General features: G+C 41.3%; 1 protein-coding gene across 2 annotated transcripts in view; it reads left to right on the top strand.

Annotated features, from left to right (window-relative positions):
- The first annotated feature begins 2621 nt into the window (after positions 1-2621).
- Positions 2622-9371, top strand: part of LOC116333903 (sodium-coupled neutral amino acid transporter 3-like) — a 34201-nt gene continuing 27451 nt past the window's right edge. Inside the window, exon 1 of one of the 2 annotated variants that reach the window (XM_031757196.2) lies at positions 2622-3042. The gene's annotated coding sequence lies outside the window, so the exon portion shown is untranslated. The remainder of the gene's footprint in view (positions 3043-9371) is intronic. The other variant, XM_031757197.2, reaches the window with a different exon arrangement.

Genomic DNA, 9371 nt, shown 5'->3' with positions numbered 1-9371 from the left:
AGTCCTCCCAGGTCCTGACTCGCCTTCTGTATGTCTCACCCCTATTTGCTCTTCTCTGTCTCTCGATTGTGTCTGTGTGGGCTTGTGTGTGGGCTAACGGTGCTTACCTCCTCACCGCTATGGGTATGGTTGCCCTAGTTTCTCCTGGCACAGCTGATTTCCACTTCCACTTGCCTACAGTATATGACCTTGGTCCTCCTCTTCTTGCTGGGTTGTTGACACTAAGATCTCCTGGTGATTGAAGCTTGTTTTCTTGTTGCTCAGTAATTCTATGCATTTACCATATTGACTCTCCTCTGCTGCAGATTTTGATTTGGTTGTGCCAGTCTGCCTTACCTGTGGTGAAACCTCCCTGACCACACGAAGAAAGAGTCATCTGGATTCAAACATGTGAAATCTGAGTATGCTTACCTGTGCACAGGTCTGTGGAAAAACACTGAATCCCTACCTGTATCCTTACCTGTGAGAAACTGTGAGAACTTACCTGAAACTGCACCGGTGTCAACTTACCAGAAACCGCAACCTGTGAAAGCAGCGAACATTTACAGGCTAAATGACCTTTGTGATTTATGGACTAGAGCTTGAAACCCTTTGCTTGAACAGTCTCTGTAACTTTGAATTATTGCTAATACTCACCTGTGATTAATCTGAATTTGTTCATTAAAATCTTTGAACTTTTTCAATTCAGTCCTATGAGCAAACTGTGACAGCTCCATAGTTTAAAAGCAGAATCTGATTATTAAGCTCCTCATAATGTTCTGTAATCTCGCTAATTGGAAAATACACTTTATTTGATTATATTGTTATTGTGAAAACACTGCCATGTTAGTCTGTGTAATGTTTGTTGGTGTCTAAGCCAGAACAACAATTTGTCGATCCAAGTTCACCCGTGAACTTTGGCCAGAGAGACAAAGAATGCAGGCAGCCAGAAGATATTCTTATTTGCTGTTTGTTGGGAGCTTTTATGCCAACAAAACAAGTTATCTTCAGGTCAAGAGAAAATAACTGCAACCTATTAATTCATATGCATATCAAGTTTTTAAGCTGAAAGGTTTTAGACTGCAGATGACATCTGAGTACAGCTGGTAGTAACCACATGCTTAGTCAGTGCTGATTGAAAGGATGTCCGTGGAATACTGTCTCCAAAACTTGTTAAAACAAGAGACACTGAACCCCAAGTTGCTCTTCGATGTGTTCATTGGAGTGTGAATGTTAGATAGAAAGCACTTAGTTGTAGAAAATGCTTGTGTGAATGAGACATGTTGTATAAAGTGCTTTCAGTGCTCAAGCTGAAAAGTGTCAAGTAAGAACCAGTAAGAACCAGTCCATTTCCTGCTCTGCTGTGTTTGTCACCAATTTCAGTGAGGTTATTTAATGACTTACCTCATAATTAACCATGTAATTACTCTCTCTGTTCGGATTGGCTGAGATGAATTAATTACTGTCATACTTTTGGGTTAATTTCATTAGTATCTCTTCTCAGTGCTCATCTAACATGTGAAACAAACCTTTGGCACAAGCAGTTTCTATGGTTACACCTCGCTCTCGCGGAGCACTGCGTGCACTTCATCTTGTTAGCAGACAGATAAGGTGAGGCAAGGTGAGTCCACATCCTCAAAAGAAGGAAGAACAGAGGGAGGTAAATGAATTGCTGTCCCTCTGGAATCAGTGGCTGCATCTCCTTTGCATCCACCGCCTCCTCCTCATTAGTTAACATACTAGCCCCTCGTTTATGGGAAAGGGAACCAATAAAAGATAGTTCTCTGGAGTTAAACCACACATTAAAGCATATACATTGATGCACACACTCATGGGGTTCACTCTTTGATGTACCATAGCATACATCTGTTGCGCTCCTCTGCTGACCTTCCGGGATCCACAAGCCACTTTCTCAGCATCTCTGGCCCTTGCCTCTATGGGTAGCTGTTCCCCACTGGGTCATCCCCAGAGGAGATGCACAGTGGGGTTAAACGTCCTGTCTTTTCCACAAGGTCAGGGCTCAGTGCTGTACAGCTTCAAAGAAAATGGAGGCTTGCATGGCGTTTATTGTGGAGAGACTTTAAAAGACATTTAAAGTTTCTAGAAAATTAATATAAATTGCCCATAAATTAGTACATTTTTTAAAAAGGAAAATGAGCGTTTATTTCCTGTAAATCACCAACACACACACACACACACACACACACACACACACTCAGAGACATCCGAGGAAAGAGGCACCTCGTTTAATTTTAGCTCAGGTGTGTGTGTGACCTATCCTGTGAACGTGAGCTGGGGGAGAGAGAAAGGAGACGATCCCCGAAGCCGTGTGACATCAAAACGCGCTACTGCCGGTGACCTAGAAATGGAGCGTGCGTCGACCGTGTGCGTAAGCAGCGCTGGTGGCAAATAGTCGAGGATGCTGTTTTACGTTGCTGATGGCGTTTCAAACGGGAGACGCTGCAATTGGTTAAAATTTCATTATATTTTCTTTTGGAGGCAATTAAAGGAGACGCAATTAAATTGAGTAAACAAATCTATGTGTCGGCTCCCTCTGTTCATTCACGATCTCTTTGTCTCGCCGCGCGCACGCAGGCACGGTGATGAGAAATGCATGAACATGAAACATAAACCACCACCAACACCGTGTATCCACAACATCTTAATGCCAGCGGGTGTGACGTTTTAACCCATCTCGTGGTGGTCATCATTTCTGCGCGATTAAAGGCGCGTGCCAAACATAGTCCAGGAGGAGCACGAGGAGGAGGAGGAGGACAAGGGGGGTGTCTCGCGACCCGGCGCGTTCTCGCAGCATACACAACAAGAATTTGATTTGTGTCGCTGTGCAAGCAGTAGGCGGAACCCGAACACTCTTCACATCCCACTTTTGAGAAGATTACGAGGAGAATTCATCGGGAAACACATGACAGAAAGGCAGCAGGGAGGCAAGGCGCTCGGACGTAGCGGGACAGAGACTGTCAACGCGCAGGCAGGCAGAGGCGAGCGGAGGCAGGATTCGTGTGGAGATATTTGGAGTTGGAGGAGGGCATTGGTACTTCTCTGGTAAGGCAATGGAAATCTGCCTAACCTTGATTTGTAGCCCTTTCAGTGTGTTAAACTTAGCAACGAGCATGTTTTCTCACGCTGTAGAGATGAAAATGTTAGACTTCGCTCAGGTAAAAGAAAAATGATGCTCTCTGTGCATGCACATAGACAGAACATGAGTATGCTGCTGGATAACGCTGTTACGTTCTTTCATTCAAGTAACATGTAAGGTCCTTGCCACAGACAGATGACATTGCTATTGAGATCCTGTGCCACCCTTTGGGCTACACAGACTCCCCAAGTAGGCTACTTTCTTCTTGAGGGCTTATCCACGTATTCCGTAGGATAGAACTACATACACATTCCTGTGCACATCAGCTGACAGATTTTTTTTTTCCATCAGCAAAAAATTGGTGACATTTTTTTGGGGAAAAAGAATGATATTCACATTAAAATTCCCTGACTCTATTTTTTAATGGCCACTGCAAACTTAAAGCCCAACTAAACTCTACACTGATTACTTTTCTATTTTTATTGCATGTATATGGCACTCGGGATTAGGAATTGCGTTTTAATGCCTTGGATTTTAGTGACTAGGTTGGATTTTACTGGTTCTGGCCGTTTAATCTGGATGTATTTCAGTCAAACTTGCAAGGCATCCACAGCTGGCTCGCACTGTCACAGTGTGGCTACAGGTGCCATCTGGTCCTCGTGTTTCGTGATCTTTGCCAGCCTGAGAGGCATAATTAACACTTCTGTTTGTATGCCAATTCTGATGAGGAAGCGGGGAAACAGAGAATGCTGCATATAACACACATATATGCAGTAATAACTCTGTATCTGATGTTTTCGGGCTGTGCTACAGACGTGCATTACCTCTGTTTGTTTAACACGATATGGATACTTACTATCATGCTTGCACAGAATGACATTTAGGAAATGCATGAATCCATACTACAAGGGTTTGTGTAAAAAATTCTAATGACTGAACAGCAGCGGCAGGTTTTCTGGGGTGACCTGCGGGAAAAGTGTTCAGTCATTCTCTCCTCCATGATGAGTCACTTCAGGGGCTTGAGGGCAGCAGGTGAAACTGTGACTGCTGGACTCGACAGGCTGGAGCGGGCTGTCAAGAGCTCATGTGTAGCCTACTTGGCCACTGATGTTACAATTGACTGACTCCTCTTTCTGGTCCATGTGAGGGCAGTCTCCCACCCAATCCCAGAATTAAATCACACTGTTAACAGATTGATCTGGCCTCCGGTGACATTGTGTGCGCTGAGCTTTTGAGCTGCTGTGTGATTAAAAGCCTCCATTTGACTTGGTCAGATTGTATTTGTGTGCGTGTAAGCACATGCACATGTGCACATACATGCATACAGCACTGATTATTGAAATGGAGGTTGAAAAGACTCTGTGATGTAAATGTCACTGCCCCTCAGATTGACTAAAAATATACATCGACTAAGAAAACAAATGGGAAAGACTGAGGAGCGCCGTGTAAATGTGTTCGTTGGCTCCGTTCACACCTATAAATGGTCCTCTACTGTAAAGTGATCAGTCACATCTTATTTCACTCACACCCAGTACAGTCATTCAAGTGTCTATCAATATTTGTGTTTCTTGTCTTTCAAACTGGATTAGAAATGTTGACGATTCCTTCACCGCCCTCTTTTTCTCTCCATTATTAGATCAGATGAAGACACAGGACTTCCCTAAGTTCTTGTTTAATATGATCAAAGCTCTGCATCTGTGAGAAGTATATTCAGATCCTGGAGAAGTATTGGTTTACGTGTGCAAGAATGAAAAGAAAACATGGAGGGATTTCTCAGTCTTAGAAGGCAATATAGTTCACCGTGAGAAGAAAGCAGCACCCTGTGGTGACTTTGTCAATAGTATTAAACTATGAAAGGACCTGAGCCACTGTCTGGTCTTGAGAGATTTGATTTTGGTCACAGGGATAAACTAAAGAATTTGCTTAACCATTTACCCTCCATAGTCACAAATAGATATTCATTTTGCTTTTTAATGATCAGTTCTGTATTTTGTGAGTTTCATGGGTTTATTCTTCCTTAAATGATGGGACATAACAGCTTTTTTGTGTTTTGAGTGCATGTGCTTTAGACTGGAACTTCTCATCTTATTCACTAAAAATATACATCAGCTATACCATTAGTGTATAGTTAATACTAGTACTCATTATAGTATGCAGACTTAGATTCATAGACAAGGAGGTCCTGTGGTTAAGGTGTCACCAGTCGCAGCATTACTGCATTTTCAAAGTGCAGACAGGTTTATTGAAAACTATCTGCACATGTCCTGAAGGGTATTTTAGATTATTTACAGCTTGCATAAGGTCAGACCACTCGGGATAAATGCCAGCCCAATGGATGAGCTCCAAGAAGGGGAAAATTATTATACCAAACTAAGTAATTAAGAGAAGAGTCTAAATCAATGCCTCATGCGAGGCACTGCCTGTTTAATTGAAATTTTATATTTGCTTAACGCCTGGTCTTGGAAAGGTGCAGCTGCGTGTATAATAATATTGATTGTTTTTTTATGTGGATTGTTTTTCATTATCTTTTGTTTGTGACCCCTTTGGGCGAATGTCTGATTTCTGACTTGTAAGCTGAGAAAAGGGTAGAAAAACAAACATTAGTTTTTTAAAAAAGGACCACACAAAGATGGAAATAATTTTGTTCTGTGGATTTTTTTTTTTCAAATTCCCAGTATCAAGTTTGAGAACCACTGCCAGCGAGTTCTGTTAGTGGACTTTAGGTGGTCACAGGGTTTGATTAAATTGGCAAAGAGATTTCACTACAACACACAGAGGAAAATCTTACCACTAGTCCAACTTAGAAGCTCCTAAATTCTGAATATATTACTCCCAGAACTGAATTTTTACTCATTATCCATCACTGGGCACTGTGCTGTGTGATTTCTATAAGGGATTTAATTCTTAAGCCTTACATTGATCTGATTACATTGCATGCCCAATGTGCCGTGGAGTTCTCTGTCATTTGGACATTTGGGATTTGGACTTCCATGGTGCTGTGGCATGTGACATAGTCAGCAGTACAATATCCACCCTGGTGGTCACACACTGCGTGAGTTGTACTTCCAGTTGAATAAATGCACTCTTTTCCCCCACACTTGCATCACCATGTGATGAGGAGGTAACAGGAGAGAGACGGGTAGCAGATGCCAGGAGAGGATGGTTCTTTGTTTTGGGGCAAATGATAAAGAGAAGCCTGAGCTGGCATTGAAAAGTGTGGCGATGACGGAGGATTGTCTGGATGGAAGGCATTATATATATGATGTCCTTGACAATCATCTGTTTGAGATACTGAGCAACAAAAATTTGTGAAGAGAAAAAAGTCATATGTTGTCTGTATGGTTTTCTGTCATTTATATACTGTATATTTGTCTTTTAACCTATTTTAATAACAAAACCAGTTTGCACATGTATTTAATAAAACAGGTACATAATAAAGGAACAGACAGTCAGACAGACAGCAACATTTGCATTAAACCATCATCAGGCAAGTGGTTGACAAAGAGAAGCCATATCATATCAATCATAGTATATCTCATGGCTGTAGTCTTAACGCTTCTGTGCAAAACACAGTTTTGATATAATAAATAAAGTCTAAAATACACACCCTGATGTTTTCATGGATAAACATAAACAATTTTAAACCGCATTCTCATAACTTACCAAATAAAGTGTCTCGTCTTTACCTGTTTCGCTTAAAATTACAATGTGTAAAATATCACCACTAGGTGTCAGTAGATTGCAGATTGCAGTCAACTGAATTTTGTTTTCCAGTGTCTAATCCTAACTAAGATAGCTGCTGTTTACCTCAGCTGTCAATATGTCCACATCTTTTTACTCTGGAGGAGGCTTTAAATCTTTGTGAAAGGGGTTTGATACCAATCGATGAGTCGCGAAGGTCACTTCTGTCTGATGACAGCGATACTGAGATGAGTTTTTGAGGATATCCTGAACCTTTTGCGTATAAAATGTTTATAAATGTGCTTATTTATTTCCAGTATTGTCACAATTACTTATTGTCAGCAGATTAGCTATGTAACCCTTCTGTCTCTGCACATCTGACAACAAGCTGGCTAAACAACAACCACAAGTTAACGTTGTGCTAGCTAAATGCTACGTCCAGATGAACAGAATCAACCTTTTGGAATTTACTTACCTGGGTGACTGAGCATGCATCAAGACATTGTGCTAGCTAATGTTAGATTTGGGTGTCCTCAAATCACACTCGTCATCTAACATCTGATAAATAGTTTGATTATATCCTCACATCGTAGTTTATTCGCTTAGAGCACAAGCCCAATAAAGTTGGACAACAGTTCTATTCTTTATAAAAATTGTGCTCATTAAGCATTTATTTGCAATTTTTAATTAAACCATCTCACTTTTGTGCTCCTATGCTCTCTACAGACGACGTAATAGCGTCTTGTGAGCCACCAAACCACAGGGCTTGGATCACATTCAGATCAGAAGACTGTACAGATGCTTATTAAGTTGCTTAGCACTTTAAGAGAATATGGTCCTCATAGGTGGTCATGTTAGAGAATGAGCTTTTTGTGCTTTCTATTTGGATGCACCTATCTCGTATCGAAACACAAAGTCAACAAAAGGCAGCAAAAGTCATTTATTATGCCAAGCACCAACCCACTAAGCGTCAAACATGCATCGCATCCTCGAGCCAAAATATAATTATGTGCTGAGCCAAATGCACGTGTTTGATAGAGGACTGGGAAAACAAGGAGGAAGTCTGCTTGATCAGAGATTTGGCAGATTACAGGTGCAATAACCTTCATTATGTAAATAGATTTTTTTGCACCTTTTAAAGGAAATGCAAAGGCACAGGCTGCTACAGGAAGATTGCACTAGGAACTGGAATCTTTTCAATATTACACAAGCAGTAATTATAGAAATGCATCAATAAAGTAGGGCTGAGGAGATTTAGTTCCTTTCTGCATTATAGTGATCTTTGTATTTGCAGTGCAAATTTATTTCTCAAGTAGTTACTTGAAATTCTGAGGTGTTATTAGCCCCGTGGATGGCTACTACCAGTCTGAACAAATCCTCAACATCTTACTGCATCTATATCATCATCTGTTTCACCCTTTTCTGATGGAGTACAATTTTGTGCTTCAGTGTTCTTGCATCTTGCACTGGTGATGTCACGCGCAATTATGATGAAAGCTGGAGAAGTCATACCAAGTCCCAACTCGTGGCACGCCCTCAATACCAAGCTAAGAGCGTATATATTTTGGGATTATTTCTGTGAAGTGGAAGGAAGTGACATCTTTATATACAGTATGTCTTAAACCCATCCCTGTAGACATTATTTCTTTATCTAGAGTCCTGCTTGCATTGGTCTGAAGCTCACAGTGCACTCTTCCCTGCGTGGTTGTTGTTCGACTGTCGCTTCCAGTCTGTAGGGTGTTCAGTGTTAAAGTTGAGGCAAAGTGACCGGAAGTGTTGGGTGAGTCTATAAATAAATTTCATTTCCACTGAGTCACCACACTGGTGCCCCCATGCTGGCGTATCACAAGGTACTAAAGACAATTTGTGCTGCATCATACCTTCAGTTTTTCATGAGTCAAGCCTAACCTTGTAGTACATTCAGCCGTCATCCTTGAGGCTGGGCAGGGCAGTCGGGCCAGGAGGCAAAAACACTGAGGTCCACCCAAAATATGTTTGGGTGGACCTTACATCAAACCAGTCCTCAAGAGGCTTTGGAAATGCAATAGCACTTCCATTTCAGGTTTCAACTGAAGGTTTGGTTATTTTGAAATAGTTATAATTGTCCCTCTTGTATAGCTGTCATGTAATGCAGGTATTCTCAGTTGAAAAAGGTAAAGAGGCAGAGGCTAACAGTTTTCAGCAGATGAAGTAAAATGATACAGATTTGATTTCAGGTCTTAAAATGCGGTCAGGTGGGCTCAACCTTGATTAGTGTCCCATGCATGAAGCCAAGGAGTGGGTCCACGATTTTAAAAGTTGCTGACCAAAGCCAGTGTTATTCTAGCTGGGTATGGAGCAATAGAGCCAACTTTACTAAGATAAAACCTTACAACCTCTGAGCAACTATCACCATGATTAGATAGCCTAATACATACTCAGGATAGTTATTATTAAATTCACAAAATCTGTGCAAATGTTTCCCATGATTTTTCACTAATTGTACACGATTCCATGTACTAATACTGCTACTAACCAGGAATGTTTTGATGTGAAGCAGAATAGCCAACAGAAGTTCATGCTTTCAGGCTTTATTGGCACATGTCATCATATGTCGGCCAAACATCGGTAACAG

This window comes from Oreochromis aureus, linkage group 5, assembly GCF_013358895.1.
Source record: "Oreochromis aureus strain Israel breed Guangdong linkage group 5, ZZ_aureus, whole genome shotgun sequence".
NCBI lineage: Eukaryota > Metazoa > Chordata > Actinopteri > Cichliformes > Cichlidae > Oreochromis > Oreochromis aureus.
The sequence above is the reverse complement of the archived record's forward strand: the minus strand, read 5'-3'. Positions and strand labels throughout refer to the sequence as shown.